Source organism: Scyliorhinus torazame, chromosome 19, assembly GCF_047496885.1.
Source record: "Scyliorhinus torazame isolate Kashiwa2021f chromosome 19, sScyTor2.1, whole genome shotgun sequence".
Taxonomy (NCBI): Eukaryota; Metazoa; Chordata; class Chondrichthyes; order Carcharhiniformes; family Scyliorhinidae; genus Scyliorhinus; species Scyliorhinus torazame.
The window spans coordinates 69,769,926-69,786,681 of record NC_092725.1 but is presented as its reverse complement, the minus strand read 5'-3'; the positions used below and the strand labels follow the sequence as shown (position 1 = coordinate 69,786,681).

At 45.4% G+C, this 16,756-nt stretch overlaps 1 protein-coding gene across 4 annotated transcripts in view; it reads left to right on the top strand.

Annotated features, from left to right (window-relative positions):
- The window catches only part of ptprz1a (protein tyrosine phosphatase receptor type Z1a), a 261,674-nt gene that overhangs the window by 19,963 nt on the left and 224,955 nt on the right, over nt 1-16,756 (top strand). The window lies entirely within an intron of this gene.

The following is a 16,756-nucleotide window of genomic DNA, read 5'->3' as shown; positions in this document are numbered from 1 at the left end:
GGCATGGGCGGCCCATCTGGTCTCCATTTGTGGAGACCAGTAGTGATACCCGCCGGCATCTTGTCATGCCGGGGTGGGTGGGAACATAGCATGTTCCCAGAAGATTTGGCATGAACCTGATTAGTTCAGCTGGGATGGCCTGTGAACATCGCAAACAGTTTTGCGCCTGGCGCAAATCCCATTTCAGGCCTCCCAGTATTTTCCCGACCTAACGGGATTAGTGCCCATTGCAAAGCGGCCGGAAAACCACCCCCATTATCTCTCTATGTTCTTCCTACCAAAATGCATAACCTCACATTTCTCCACACTGAACTTTATCTGCCATTCCACCAATCTGCCTATGCAGTTTACAATACTTCCAATTTCTGTGTCATCCGTAAATTTTGAAACAGTCCCCAGCACACCAAGATCTAGATCATTATTAATATATATCAGGAAAAGCAAGGGTTCAAACACTGACCCCTCGGGAAACACCACTACAAATCTTCCTCCAGCCTGAAAAATATCCATTGACCATTGCTTTCTGCTTCCTATTATCCTGCCAATTTGCATCCATATTGCTACCGTCTATGTCTCTATAAAGGCTTTATTTAGTTGCAGTGGTGTAAATGTGGTAAATGTTTTTTATGAATGCGTGGTTTTTTTTCAACATGGTTAAGTATGTATGGGTTGGCAGAGGGGAGAAGTGTGAGGTCATGCATTTTGGGAGGAAGAACATGGAGAGACAATGGGAGCGATTTTCCGGCTGCATTGCGTCTGGCACAAATCCCGCTATGTCGACAAAATTCTGGGAGAGGCCTGATACTTGATTTCACCAGTTTGCAAATGTTCGCGATCCCTCTTAGCAGACATAATCAGTTTCACACCCACCAAAGGTGTGAACCTGATTACTACTCATTTAAATATCTTTTAATATTCAAAATTGGCTATGGGTGGATCTAGGGCCATAGTGGGCATAGGGGCTATAAAGGATCATGGTGGTGGGTGGAGGGCACAGGTTGACATGGGGGTTTAAAGGGCTGAGTGTTATATTTCACATTTAAATTTGGTGCCTACGACCACTAGAAGGATTCCTGGTCTCCGTATTGTTTAACTTTGCATTACAACCATTTTCTCGGGTGTGGTTTTCCTTTAAAATCCCAAAAGGGGCTGGTTTAGCACACAGGGCTTAATTGCTGGCTTTGAAAGCAGACCAAGGCAGGCCAGCAGCACGGTTCAATTCCCGTACCAGCCTCCCCGAACAGGCGCCGGAAGGTGGCAACAAGGGGCTTTTCACATTAACTTCATTTGAAGCCTACTTGTGACAATAAGCGATTTTCATTTCATTTTTCATTTTCAAAATCATTCCAAAAATGACAAATAATAGGTGGTTCAAAGTGTAATCTTGAGGGCAGTACTTACTGCTGCTGTCAATAGTTGGTTTAAAAGTTTTAATTGGAAAATAGTGTCAGATAAAGACATATTATGATCATGTGATACTAGATTTAAGAAAGAACTAAAATCCTGTGACCCATTTTGTAGAAGGTGCATTTTATTTCAGTTAGATAATTTACTGGTTTGTGTGTCTTGTTGAAAATTTATATTTCTCATTCTTTTCAATTTTTAACACTATCCACTACTTGTGTCAATATGCTTTGGTTGGTAAACACTTGGCTCTAAGTCAGAAGGTTATGAGTCAATCTCCATTTCAGATTTTGAGTGCAAAAGCCAAGTATCACATAAGTGCAGGAGAACAGCATTGTCACAGCAACTGATTTTTTTAGCTAATAACTCTCATGCCGTTAGTCAGTAGAATCTGAGAACTTGCCACTCAAGCTGTGCTCCATGAGGTCTGATTCATTTCAATAATCAGGTTAAAACCAGGCTTTATGCCCCAAATGGCCTGCCTGAAACGGACTGAGGCAATATTCATGGGAAATATTACACTGTCTCACTGGCATAGCTACATAGCTAGCGAGGAATTCGGAAGGTTTTGTGAAGACAAAAGAGGAAGAGAAATCAGGGCAACTGGCCCAAACCTTGCTTGTATAGTTGGGTTCCTAACCCCACAAAAAACATTTACCTGTGAAGGGCTACACACCTCACCGGTCAGGATTCAAAATTGCAACTGCACAGTCTGATTGTTGAGATAACTTTACGGTGCTCGCTTTTCATGTATGTATGAGATTTCTGCCAGTGTCACGTGGGACCAAGAAATCATGCCCAAGAAAGTGGCACCATTTTAAAAGGTCCTAGTAAAAGAGAGGTAAGTTTTCAGCTTGAACTTAAAACCCATTTCGTCCACTTGAGGCACCATAGGCAGTTAACGTTTCCCCTATTCAACGATGACTCCGTTTGCCAATTCCAGTGAATGTTTAACATGCTGGGACACTATTCCAAGAAAAACAAATATTTTGTGTAGTTTGGAGATGTATTCCTTTCTAAATCAACAATACTAAAAAGGTCATTTGTCTCATCAATATCATTGGGCTGGATTCTCTGGTTCCTTAGCCAGATGTTTCTTGGCGGCGCGCCCTTCACCTGGAAAGCTTGCCAGGGTCAGTGGTGGGAAACCTTGGTTGGCACTTACTGAGGTGCACCCCATTGCTGTACTCAACGTTTTAACCAAATTCCTGAGGTTTGGCTGTTTAAAACACCATTGGGCTTTACTGTGAAGCTTTGGTTGTGGGAACCCAATGTAATGTTTCCAAGTACGTAGATGATACAAAGCTAGGCAAGAATGTGAGCTGTGTGGAAGATATAAAGCAGCTACAGGGTGTTTTGGGCAGGCATAGTAAGTGGGTAAGAGCTTGGGGGATGGAATATAATGTGGAAAAATGTGAGGTAATCTGTTCCTTGGGCAGAGGAACAGGTGTGCAGAATATTTCCTAAATGATAATAAGTTAGAAAGTATCAATGCTAAAAGGGACCCGAGTGCCCTTGTCCATAAGTCACTGAAGGTTAGTAGGCAGGTGCAGCAAGCGTTTAGGAAGGCTAATGGAATGTTGACCTTTATCGCAAGAGGATTTGCGTGCAGGAGTAGTGAGATCTTGCTTTAATTGTGTAGAAGCTTAGGTTAGACCACACCTGGAGTACTGAATGCAGTTTTGGTCCCCTGACCTCAGAAAGGATATTATTGCCATAGGGGAAGTGCAATGAAGGTTGACCAGACTTGTTCTGAAGATGGCGAGACTGTCTTATGAAGAGAGACTGGGCAAATTGGGCCTGTATTCTCTAGAGTTTCAAAGAATGAGAGGTGATCTCTTTGAAACCTACAAAACACTTAAAGGAATAGACAGGGGAGATGCAGGTAAGATGTTTCCCTTGGTTGAGGAGTCTAACATCAGGGACACAATTTTAAAATAAGGGGGAACCACTTAGGACTGAGATGAGGAAACATTTTGCACAGAGGGTTGCGGAAACTCAGTCATTGAGTATGTTTAAGGTAGGGATTGATGGATTTCTGATTAACAATAATGTAAAGGGTTAGGGGGATGGGGATAGTGTGTGCAAAAGGCATTGAAGTGGCCGATCAACAATGATGGTATTGAATGACGGAGCAGGCTCAATGGGCTGATTGGCATACTCCTGTTCCTATGTTCCTAGCTTCCATAAGGAGATGAAGACCTAATAATCCTTCACAGTATTTGATAAAGTTGTCATTTGCCTGGTCAATGTGAAAAACAATCTGAATTAAATGGGTTAAGTTTTAGGCATAGCCTAAGGTGATTATACTGATGTAGCTCACAACACACTTCCTCAAATCTTAATTTAATTCCACTTTGTAAACAGCAATTATGAGCAAAAACGCTTTATGAGTGATGCCATGGAATTTTTATTGCTTTGTGATGGCATTTATGCAGAACATTTGACCTTGCTTGACACATCTTGAAATGCACGCACAAAATGCTTGACAGTTTCTGGTCGCTGGGAAAAAAGGTAATGACTTTCAATTATTTAAGGATCATAGAACTGTGTCTTCCAACAAACAATGCTGACTAACCTCAGGCGTGGCTACCACAGAAACAACATTTTAACCAGACGTACTATTTTACTCACGCAAAACAGATACTTGACTATTTGCATACTCACTTAACAAACATGTGACGAAATGAAATCTTCTTCTTGAGTGATTTTCATTCACGACTATGATTGTCCACCTAAGAAACATTATGTTACTGGCCATGGGTTCTGTGGGTTCCTGCATGGCTGATGCCTCCATTCCTCGAGCCACATCTTCGACCGCATTCCTGGCAGGTGTTTCCAGGAGGTGGGATCGGTCCTTGGACTCACGATCACTGGCATTCCTTTTTCCTTAACCAAGGAAGTAAACCATCAAAACTCGCTCGCCTACTCAGCATTCAAAAATATGTGGGCATATGAACATTCAAATCACATGCTTAGCAAGGACGTCCTAACCATTTTTTACTTGTTAATCAGAATTATCTACGTGTGGTTATATGGCCGGTGTGTTGAACAATAATGTTTTAGCATTTATCCCATCATCCCTGGAGTCTCCAAAAATTGAGTCCAACCTCACTCCAGCATATAGCCTGGCTAACATCCAGTGAAGTAAAAACATCAAATGCAGGAATTCTGAAAAAGAAGTACTGATATGACTGTCAAATATCTATATTTGAGAAGAGCTTCGCACACTGGATGTTTCAAATCTCCGCCAATGGCGGTCAATGAGACACCAAAGAATCCACTTTGTGCATACTCAAACCATGCCAAATACGCAGAGGTGAGTAGGAAGCATGACCACACACCCAGGGCGGGATTCTCCCATCCCGCGGCAGAGTGTCCACGCCGTCGTAAACGTTTTACGACGGAGTGGACGGGCCGCTGCCAGGAGTAATTCTGGCCCCTACAGGGGGCCAGCACGGTGCTGGAGCGGTTCACGGCGCTCCAGCTGCCTATCCCAGCGCAAACTGTGCGCCGCGGGATCCGGGATCCACAGGTGCCGGCGCGTAGGAAAAGAGGCCGGCCCGCCGATCGGCAGGCCCCGATCGCGGGCCAGGCGGCATCGGAGTCCCCGGAGTCGGAGCCCCCCCCCCCCACAGGTCGACACCTGACCCTTGCACACAGAGTTTCCGCCGGCTGCGAGCAGGTGTGGACGGCGCCGGTGGGACTCAGCGTTTTAACTGCGCCCATCCCGGGCCAAGAATTGGCGGACCAGCCACGTAGAGCGGCTCACGACCCGAGCCGTGGCAAATACGGCGGAGAATCACGTACCGGCGCCGAAGCGGCGTAGCCCAGTCGCGGGGATTCTCCGGCCCGGCCCCAGGCTGAGAGAATCCCACCCTCAGTACCTGCTGATGTGACCTTAGTTATTAACCGAGATGCAGCTCATGTGCCTTGCGCAAGGTGAGACCACAACCGTGAACAGCATTTTGCATTATCCATTTACCTCCATGGTCCACTTTCAGGAGTGTGCGACACATGCATCATACAATGCTGCCACGAACCTTGGCTCCCTTACAAACCACATCCTCTGCCACCTTGACCACAAAGGCTTCCAATATAGTGCAGAGAGTACACAAGTGCTCTTCACTGGATTATACATGGCAACTTGACCTGAGAATCCTCCATGTAGTTGATTTGTGTGATAATGACATGCAGATGACTGCCCTGCACCCAGCAGTCAGGTGGAGCCAGCAGCAACTGCAGGCAGTAGCCATTTTGGAGACAGTCGCTGCCTTAGCGATTTGAGCAGGCATGTCCTTGGAAGTCTATGGAGGTTGAAAGCATCGATAGACAACAGGTTTTGGTGCTGCGCTTTTGCTGGTGCTAGTTAACCCCTTCAATTTCAAGCAAAAGCAATTGTAGGGAATATTGCCAGGTCTTCACAGTGAACCCGACAAACTGTTTGGGCTCACCGGGAAAAAATGTTTAAAAATTCCAAACTCAAATAGGCGGGCTCTTTCCTTAAGGCGTTTAAATGGCAATTAATTGGCCGTGTGCATGTTTCTGACTTCCACTGTCCTCCTCACTCTTTGAAAATTCACAATTGTCCCAGCAGTGTCAGGATCCTGATGCATCTACCAGGACCACGATTTTCAAAGCCTGTTGTACCTGTACCTGATCTCACGGCTCTTTGAGAATCCGGGAACATATCGCATGAGCCACATGGGACTGAATGAATTAAGTATTGTGACCATTCTCCATTCTTGTGAGCCCCTTTTAAGGAGATGTGTTTAATTCCAGATTTTTAAAATTGAATTCAAATTTCACCATCTACCGTGGTGGATTTTGATCCTGGGACCCCGGAAGATTTCTCTGGGTCTCTGGATTACTAGCCCAGTGACAATAGCACTGTGCCACCATCACCATACTGGCTCCATTCCCCAGGGTGCTGACCGAAAAATGCTTGTTCTTCTCCCGATACAATTTGTATCTGGAAAAGGACCCAAAACTCTTCAGTATATTCATTACCAACACATATTGACCTCTGAAGGAAGCTAGTGGTCGTCAGTCATAGAGAACCCATTTGTAAATTTATCCACTGGCACATCGAGGAAAGGGAGCTCCATTTAAAAGGGGAATTTAATGCAGGACGGCCAGCTGCAGTCCAGCCAACTGACCAAGAGAAGAGGTTGGAGGCAGCCATAAAGGCCCACCTTGGTTTTGAGGGACTTCATCACAATTATAATGAAAAGATAAGACCCTCACTCCATATGCTTCAAACATGCCTCCTCCTTCCACTGCACCAAACCCCCATACCCCCTAATGGCTCCTCTGCCAGCTATTCCTCTCCACTTTCCCCCATACCCTTTATGACAAACTGTGACAGTTCCATGCCCATTGACCAACTATACACTGTAAAGTCGCCATAGTCCCAGATGACCATAAAGCTGCTTTCCCCTTCGAGGGAGGAGCTGACTGGTGGTGATTTAACTTGAGGATCACCACACCTTGGGCGAGGGACAAGGCTGATTGGATTGGATTTTGTTTATTGTCACGTGTGCCAAGGTACAGTGAAAAGTATTTTTCTGTGAGCAGCTCAACAGATCATTAAGTACATGAAAAGAAAAGGAAATAAAAGAAATATAAGAAAATACATAATAGGGCAACACAAGGTATAAAATGGAACTACATAACACCGAAGCATACAGGGGTGTTAATGAGGTCAGTCCATAAGATGGTCGTTTAGGAGTCTGATAACAGCGGGGAAGAAGCTGTTTTTGAGTCTGTTCGTACATGTTCTCAGACTTTTGTATCACCTGCCCGACGGAAGAAGTTGGAAGAGTGAGTAAGCCGGGTGAGAGGGTTTTTTGATTATGCTGCCCACTTTCCCCAGGCAGCGGGAGGTGTAAATGGAGTCAATGGATGGGAGGCAGGTTTGGGTGATGGACTGGGTGGTGTTCACGACTCTCTGAAGTTTCTTGCGGTCTTAGGCCGAGCAGTTGCCATACAGACTGTGATGCAGCCTGATAGGATGCTTTATTTGGTGCATCTGTAAAAGTTGGTAAGAGTTAATGTGGACATGCCGAATTTCCTTAGTGTCCTGAGGAAGTATAGGCGCTGTTGTGCTTTCTTGGTGTTAGCGTCGATGTGGGTGGACCAGGACAGATTTTTGGAGATGTGTACCCCTAGGAATTTGAAACTGCTACCCATCTCCACCTCGGCCCCATTGATGCTGACAGGGGTGTGTACAGTACTTTGCTTTCTGATGTCAATGACCAGCTCTTTAGTTTTGCTGGCATTGAGGGATAGATTGTTGTTGCTTCACTGCTCCACTAGGTTTTCAATTTCCCTGAGAAGGCAGGCCATCATGAATAAACTCAGCCGGTACTGGAATTGAACCCGCATTGCTGGCCATGCTCTGCATCACAAACCAGCTGTCTAGCCAAGTGAGTTAAATCAGCCCCCTCTCTACAGTATAGAACCAATGAACCCTGTAGTGACAATAGAATGTCAATTAGCTTTAGAAATGCAGTCATTCATTCATAATTTTCCACGATGTTTAGAAAACAGCATTTTTACTCCAGGGGCAATGAAAGTATCAATAATCCAGAACCTTCAAAGTATCAAATGCAGAAACTGCAAACACTCAAAACCTTTTAGTCTTGTGTAAATAAATGATGTGCAATTGCCAGCAGAAATCTGACAACCAAAGCTGTAAGTCAACCAATGTTTTCTCGGGGGCTCATGTACTTTAGTACTCCAATGGATGGTTGGATTCTCAACCAAGAATGCTTAATGAGGCTTGGTTGAGAGCCCCGAAATCCACTAGTCTGTTGGAGCTGGCAAGGCTGGGACTGCAGCATGTGGGCTTTTGACCCAAAGCAGCCTGTACCCTTTCAAAAGCCCTGGTGAAAATTAGAAAGCCCCGAAATGGGCTCGGGAATCCTCGGATGGGCTCAGGAATGCCAGAATCGGGAATCTCCAGCCACTTTTAAAGGGCTGCCAAATCCTCCCATCTTAACAAAAATCTAGGCCATAATGTGACTGTTAGATGTGACTCCAGAATTGGACGGCACTTTCTCAGCAATCCTGAGTGAGCAAAGAATTACACTAACAACCAATTTATGATTATCAACCAGGCTTGCAATGTGGCTCACTTTCACTTGCTAGAAGCTACATATATTCATACACAGGGATCTGTGCTCTGCAGGCAAAAAGAGGATGTCCAGGCATTGCACTTTTTTTTGATTAAATAAAAGAGAGGGGTACAATAGTTTCCTGGTACATTCACCATGGGAATGCCTCATCCAATCAGAATATACATGCCAACCAACCACCCCCTTTTGTCCTGCATTTTGTTGATCCCTTTGAAATTTGGAATTCTTGCATCTGTCCTGATGAGTGCATGACGAAAACTTCAATGGCATCTATTTTTATTTCAGAAATATGCATGTTCTGAATTACCAAGCAACTATTAACATGGTAATTATGGGAATGAAGTAGGACTGATACTGTAAGATGAGGCAAGGAGCCGCACTGAATCACTGGAAATGATACATCCTAAATGCTTAAGTAAAATATAACCCCTGAAGCCAGTTTGATTTCCAACTTGCAGCATGACCATAACCTGTGCAAAACCAATTCCTTCCATTTGTGGCTATGAGGGTTTTTAAAGCTGAATTTACAGTGTCCTATTTTAGCTTGATCCAGGACTTGCTAGCCTAAGAGGTTTGCCATTGATTCTGCTTACATTGTGGGAGCGATTTTCCAGCTATTCTCGCCAGCGGGAAATTCCGATCCCATACCCGTGCGCACAGGCTTCCCGGAGACAAGGGGTGCTGTCACTGGGGAATCCCATTAACAATGGCGGGGACAGTAGATCCCGCTGGCGGGCCGTCTCCACCACCTGAAAACATGCAGCGGGATGGGTAAATCCCGCTCGATATCACACCAAAGGCTATGCTTTAAAAGTAAAGCAATCTATCTTGATGAAACTAAAATTTTGTATGCAAATGTTTTACACTGGGCTGATGCTTGAATGAATAATTTAGCCAGTAAATGTCATCGATGTATGTCATGTAGATCTGTGAGCTCTGTAGGTTGTCCTTTCAATTGATATTGACAGCCAGGTCATACGTATTTGTGTATTGAATATTTTAAGCCTCCTCAGTAACACAAGCTGAGAGGGCTAGTTCACAGAGATTGACCAAGATTGATGGCCACGTAGGCCTTTTTGCTTTCTACAGTTTAACCTTCATGTGGTTGGAGTCTCAGTTTGTATTCTAAATCTCAGTTGGGCTATGCTGGAATTGCCTCCAATAGAAATGACTGCATATACTAACTGGAAATGAAGTTACATTTTCATCATTGAATGGTTCCAATCAATTCATCGGCAAGTTTTTGTACTTCAGAAAAAGGGGACTGTGAAATATGTCTAACATTTTTTATAACTTTTATAACTTAACTAAATATTTGCAGCAGGAGTCTTTGGTCCATTCAGGGGAGGATTTTTGAGGATCGGTATTGCGGGGATGGGGTGTGGGAGCAAAGTCTGATCAGCGTTTGAGATATTTTTACAAATGGTTGAATAATTTTGACAGCGCTTAGATTTTTTAAATTATTCATTCATCGCATTTGGGCATTCATTGCTGACAAGGCCTAAATTGCTGTTGAGAAATTAGAGGCGAGTCACCTTCTTGAACTGCTACAGTCCATTTAGGGGAGGCAGTGGCATAGTGGTATTGTCACTGGATGAATAAACCAGAGACCCAGAGTAATGTTCTGGGGACCCAGGTTTAAATCCCCCCCTCTGGACAGGTTCAAATCCCTCCACTCCAGATGGTGAAATTTGAATTCAATAAAAATCTGCATTTAAAAGTCTAAGGGTGACCATGAAACCATTGTGTATTGTCGTAAACGCCTATCTGATTCACTAAAGTCCTTTCGGGAAGGAAATCTGCTGTCCTTACCTGTCTGGTCTACATGTGACTCCAGACCCATGGCAACTTGGTTGACTTAACTGCCCCCTCAAGGGCAATAAATGCTGGTCCAGTTTGCGATGTCCACATCCCATGAACGAATAGAAAAAGTTGTGTAGGTACTCTCACAATGCTCTTAGGAAAATTCCAGGATTTTGATCCCGTGCGATAGAGAAGCAGGATATATTCCTAAGGCATGATTCGGAGGGGAACTTGCAAGTTATGTGATAAGGAAGTCAGCAGGTTCAAAGCTCAAATTTGAATCTTGTATAATTTTACTTTTAAATTAATAAATGATATTTCTTCAAAATGATAATTTGCACTTTCTCCCCGTGTCTGCTTGGGTTTCCTCCGGGTGTTCCGGTTTCCTCCCAAGTCCAAAGATGTGCAGGTTAGGTGGATTGGCCTTGCTAGATTGTCCCTTAGTGTCCAAAGATGTGTAGGTTAGATGGGGTCACGGGTATAGGGTGGGGGATTGGGGTTGGTAGTACACTCTTTCAGAGGACTGTGCAAACTCGATGAGCCAAATGGCCTCCTTCTTCACTGTAGGGATTCGATGATTCTATGATTCTCCAAACAAATAACCATGTAAGCTGGAACAACTATGGGCGGCACTGTAGCACAGTGGTTAGCACTGTTGCTTCACAGCACCAGAGACCTGGGGCGAAATTCTCCGGAAACGGCGCGATGTCCGCCAACTGGCGCCCAAAACGGCGCAAATCAGTCGGGCTTCGCGCCACCCCAAAGGTGCGGAAAGCTCCGCATCTTTGGGGGCCGAGCCCCAGCCTTGAGGGGCTAGGCCCGCACCGGACGAATTTACGCCCCGCCAGCTGGCGGAAAAGGCCTTTGGTGCCCCGCCAGCTGGTGCGGAAATGACATCTCCGGGCGGTGCATGCGCGGGAGCGTTAGCGGCCGCTCACGGCATCCCCGCGCATGCGCAGTGGATAGAGTCTCTTCCGAAGGCGGAAGGGAAAGATTGCCCCCACGGCACAGGCCCGCCCGCGGATCGGTGGGCCCCGATCGCGGGCCAGGCCACCGTGGGGCTACCCCCCGGGGTCAGATCGCCCCGCACCCCCCCCAAGACCCCGGAGCCCACCCGCGCCACCTTGTCCCGTCGGTAAGGTAGGTGGTTTAATCTACGCCGGCGGGACAGGCATTTTAGCGGCGGGACTTCGGCCCATCCGGGCCGGAGAATCGCGGGGGGTGGCCCGCCAACCGGCGCGCCGCGATTCCCGCCCCCACCGAATATCCGGTGGTGGAGAATTCGGCAACCGGCGGGGGCGGGATTCACGCCAGCCCCCGGCGATTCTCCGACCCGGCGGGGGGTCGGAGAATCTCGCCCCTGGATTCAATTCCCAACTTGGGTCACTGTCTGTGTGGAGTATCCACGTTCTCCCCGTGTCTGCGTGGGTTTCCTCCGGGTGCTCCCGTTTCCTCCCACAAGTCATGAAAGACGTGCTTGTTAGGTGAATTGGACATTCTGAATTCTCCCTCAGTGTACCCGAACAGGCGCCCGGAGTGTGCGGACTTGGAGATATTCACAGTAACTTTCTTGCAGTGCTAATGTAAGCCTACTTGAGACCCAAATCAAGATTATAGATTATAAAGAATGCAAAGCAGGAGAAAAGTGGAAACTTTGCAACAAAATGCGAGTGGAATCCTGCCCATTGGTAGTCCCCTTGATCCCCTTCCTGGTGGGGAGGGGGTGGGGGGGGAGGGGGGAGTGGGGGGCACATAACATTAATTGAAGCTGAAAGCTGCTGAAAGTACTACATCTAAACTTCAAGTTCAAAGACATTCAGAAGTGGAGCTTTTGAATTTCAAATATAAATTTGGGTTTCCAAACACGTAATTTGAATCTTGCGTGGTAGTTCAGAAAATAATGATTTCATATGAGAAAACAAAAATCAGAGCCTCATGGCTCCACATTTTCTATGGGCAGAATTTTATGGGCTTATCGTGGTGGGGAGTGGGGCCAGAAAATGTGGCAAACCGTTCAAAGGTCCATTGACATTGGCGGGACTGGAGATCACGCTGACAGGAGGGGCTGTCAAATTCCACCCGATGTTTGTTTCTCAAAAGACACTTGAATGAATCAGGCCAATTCAGTGACTCTAACTTAAATGGCGACCTTAATCACAGTTTTACTTGAAGATTTTAACAGGCAGAACACAAAACAATCATTAACTGAAGTAATGTTATAAACTTTGCAACTTTCTTTTTGCCCTTTCAAATTTATGATGGATTTACTGAAAGAAAGCAGTCGCATTAAGAACCTTTGCTGAATAGCTACAGAGAGATATCTCAGATAGTCACTTCAAATCACAATACAATGCAACACAGCACAGCACAAGAAAGAAATCTAAAGCAGATATGTAGATTGTAGATTAGTATTTTTCTGTGGTGACTAATGATGCCTAACTGCAATTGTTTACCCATCATGACTTAGACGCATTATTAGTGGTCAACCGCAGGAGTCAAACAATATTTGTGTTAGCCATCAATGAGATACAATTTGCCCAGTTTACAGAGTATTGGGTATTAAAAACTGTAGCATAAGGAATCTGGCATAGCACGGGTTAATGTTGAACTGGAAAACTGTACCACCCAGCATGTGATGTGAAGAGACCCATGACCTGAAGTTCGAGTCAGTTGTGGATTCGCCAGAGACCTGCGTAGAAGCAAGCTAGGCGTTTTTTTCCCTTTTAAAAAAATTTAGAGTACCCAATTATTTATTTTCCAATTAAGGGGCAATTTAGCATGGCCAGTCCACTTACATCCGTGGTGGGCAGCACGGTAGCACAATGGTTAGCATAGTTGCTTCACAGCTCCAGGGTCGCAGTTTCGATTCCCGGCTTGGGTCACTGTCTGTGCAGAGTCTGCATGTTCTCCCCGTGTCTGCGTGGATTTCCTCTGGGTTCTCTGGTTTCCTCCCAAAGTCCAAAGATGCACAGGTTAGGTGGATTGGCCATGCTAAATTGGCCTTAGGTTAGGTGCGGGTTACTGGTTTACGGGTATAGGGTGGAGGTGTGGGCTTAAGTGGGGTGCTTTTTCCAAGAGCCGGTGCAGACCTGATGGGCCGAATGGCCTCCTTCTGCACTGTAAATTCTATTATTCTACACTACACATCTTTTTGGGTGGTGTGGGTGAGACCCACGCAGACACAGGGAGAATGTGTAAACTCTGCATGGACAGTGACCCGGGAGCAGGATGGAACCCGGGTCCTCAGCGCCATGAGGTAGCAGTGCTAACCACTGCGCAAAAGTGCCGCCCTAGCATACATGGAGTTAGCTCATAGCTTGGGATAAACCCTGTAGCAGGAACTCCCTGGCTGTTCTTCGGCAGTGAGCTTCTCTGGTCCTGCCAGCAGTACACACCCGCCAGCAGGTTTCCCAGCGGGATGGGGTATTTTCAATGGGAAGTTCCATTGACAGCGATGGGAACAGAGAATCGCACCATCAGTGAATGGCGCCACCGAGAAACACGTGGCTGAGAGCCGGAGAATCCCGCCCTGTATATATGTACATAGATGTGTATTACCAATAATCACTTATGCTGCACAAGACTCAGAACCACTTTGTGCGATCTACTGAACGGACATACACCATGGGGCAAAATCCTGGAACACCCTCCCTAACAGCACAGTAGGTGTACCTACACCACATGGACTGCAGAGTTTCAAGAAGGCAGCTCACCACCAACATCTCAAGGGCAATTAGGGAGGAGCAACAAATGCTGGCCCAGCCAGCGAAGCCTGCATCCCATAAAATTTAATTTAAAAAATACAACATGGTGGCAGTTAATGGAATAACGTAGAACCTTAGAGAAGATGCATCCGAATTCCAAAAGCTGGAAAATTATAGGAGCACCTTTCTGGCCGTTCCCGCCAGTGGGATCATCCAGTCGTGCCGATGGCATCGGCAGAGGTGCGAACAATGGAAACTCCGTTGAAAGCGGCACGACCGGAAAATCCTGCCAATGGCAGGCTGCCTCTGCCACCGCAAAACACGCCATGGGGAGGAATGGGGAAATTACAACCCATAGAAGGAGATCGCCTGAAAGAAGCTTCAATACAGGATTGGAAGTAGAAAGGCAGAAGAATAAGTCTCCACTGTGAAGCTGAGGTCTCCACACGATCTCATGGCATTTCATTCTGAATGGAGAAAGGGCAGCACAATTGTAAAATTGGAAAAGACTTGGTGGGAGGAATAATAAAAGGATATCTGGCATAGTAGGGGTTAATGTGGGACTGGGAAACAGTACCGCACGACAGGCGCAATTTACATAAATGGGAACCAAGTCCCCTAGCGAGAGTGTTTAGCTGCATGTTTCCTGGCACTCACAGCGGCAAAAAACACAAAGCTATCAAAAGCCACTCGGGTCAGATACGAGGTCTCAGTGGGGAACGCGTGGCCAAGGCCACACAAAGCCTTGTTTTCTGTACTGAGGGGCTCTGCTTGCTGGGCCAGGGTATCCCGGCTTTGAACAGTCACGTTGCACCATGGCACGCTGCTTTTCGGTCGAAGCGTGGCCGTTCAATCACCCTCAGAGTGTATTGTAAAGATCTACATGACTTGAAGATGGAGTCAGTTGTGGACTGGACAGAGATCTGTATAGAAGCAAGCATGAAGCTCGGTTATAGTTTTGGCTATGCCCTGTAGTTATGTGTTACCGATAAACACTTATAGTTATATGTTATCAATAAATCAACCATACAAGACTCAGAAATTTGTGAGACCTACTGAATATAAAACATAAAACAAAAACTTGCAACAAATTCCCTTTTCTGTGAGCTTGAAATATATGTATTGCTAAATTTGAACAAAAGAATGTGATTACAATAAGTACCAATTTTTAGTTAATTTGGAAAGAATATTGCTGCTGTCATTTTTGAAGTATCTTGCATAAACTGAGGTGCTGCCAGTAAAGTCCTCAGCTGATTATGACCCATTACTACGATTTCAACACTAATTTCCTGGACACAGCTAGGAAGCTGATTGACTCTTGTGACCAACCTAATTCCCCATGCTGGTTTCAATTCATCTCGATCCACGTAGAAGCTCTAACAGCACCATGGGGTCTGTTGAACAGAAGTTTCTGTGCACAATTTTTAATGCAGCGGTTAAAAAGTTTATGTACCTCTTGCACTCCCACTTTTTAACACAAGAATTTTAAATACAGAGATTAACAACTATGTTAAAATAATTCATGCAGGAAGATGAACACTAAAAATGGTGCATAGACATAATTCCAACCTGCAGAATGTGAGTGCCATTTTTCATAAGTTAATCGTCAATCATCTCGCCATTAATGAGAAAAGGAGATTTTTTTTTAGCTTGCAATTGTAAACACAGGTGTGTCATGCAAGTATTGTTAACCAAGCACAACCAACACCTGCCGTAAACATCTCAATCCTTCATCATCTGTGTGTTACGTTGAAGACAGTTTCATGCAGAATTAGAAATGAAAGCTAAATGTCTGAAATATTTCAGTAGCATTTCAGTCACGCATGCAAATTTCTGTATCATTTCATAGAAATATCAGAAAGAGAAGCTTTGACAAACCAAATAAATAGGGTGCTAGACGGAGGGCGGGATTTTGCGACCACGCTGCACCCGGTGCGAATCCGGGTACTACAGGTGAATCCTGCGAGTATCTTAAAACAGGTTCTACGCCCGGCCAATCGCGAGTCGCCAGACTAGTTCAGCCCGACACAATCTGAACTTTGCCCTCACTAGGGTAGATCCAGATCTGCATATTCCTGGGGAAGAGTGATCATAATATGACAGAATTTTATACTGAGCTTGAGTGTGATATGGCCAGATATGAAACTAATTACGTCGGTATAAAGGTCAAGTTGGGTGAAATGGATTCGGAAATTAAATAAAACACTATCTGGTAGGCAAGCAATGACAAACATTTATAGAAATAAATCATTTGAATAAGTAATTAATATTAGTAAAAAGAAAGTACTTGAGAAGATAATGGGACTAATGGCCAACAAGTATGATCTTACTGAATGACAGAGCAACTTTGAAGGACTGTATGGATATTTCTTAGACTCTAAGACCCATAATTTCCTACTGGATTATTCTGAAATCTCCTGACATCTTTCAAACATCAAATAAAATCTCTAGTTGGCCTCAGGAACCTTTTGGGAGCTCGTCATGTTACACACAAAAGGACCTGATTTTGGAGACAGCACACTGTGCACCACATCGGCTGCAATTCTCTGGCCGTTGTGATTAAGTTTTATCACTGGCAGCACACACCCTACCCTCCGGTTTCCCACCGGCATGGGGTGGCTTCAATGCAAAATCCCACTGACAAGCAACAGGAGTAGAGAATCCTGTCACCAGCGAACTGTGCACTGCCGCGGAACACGCGACTGG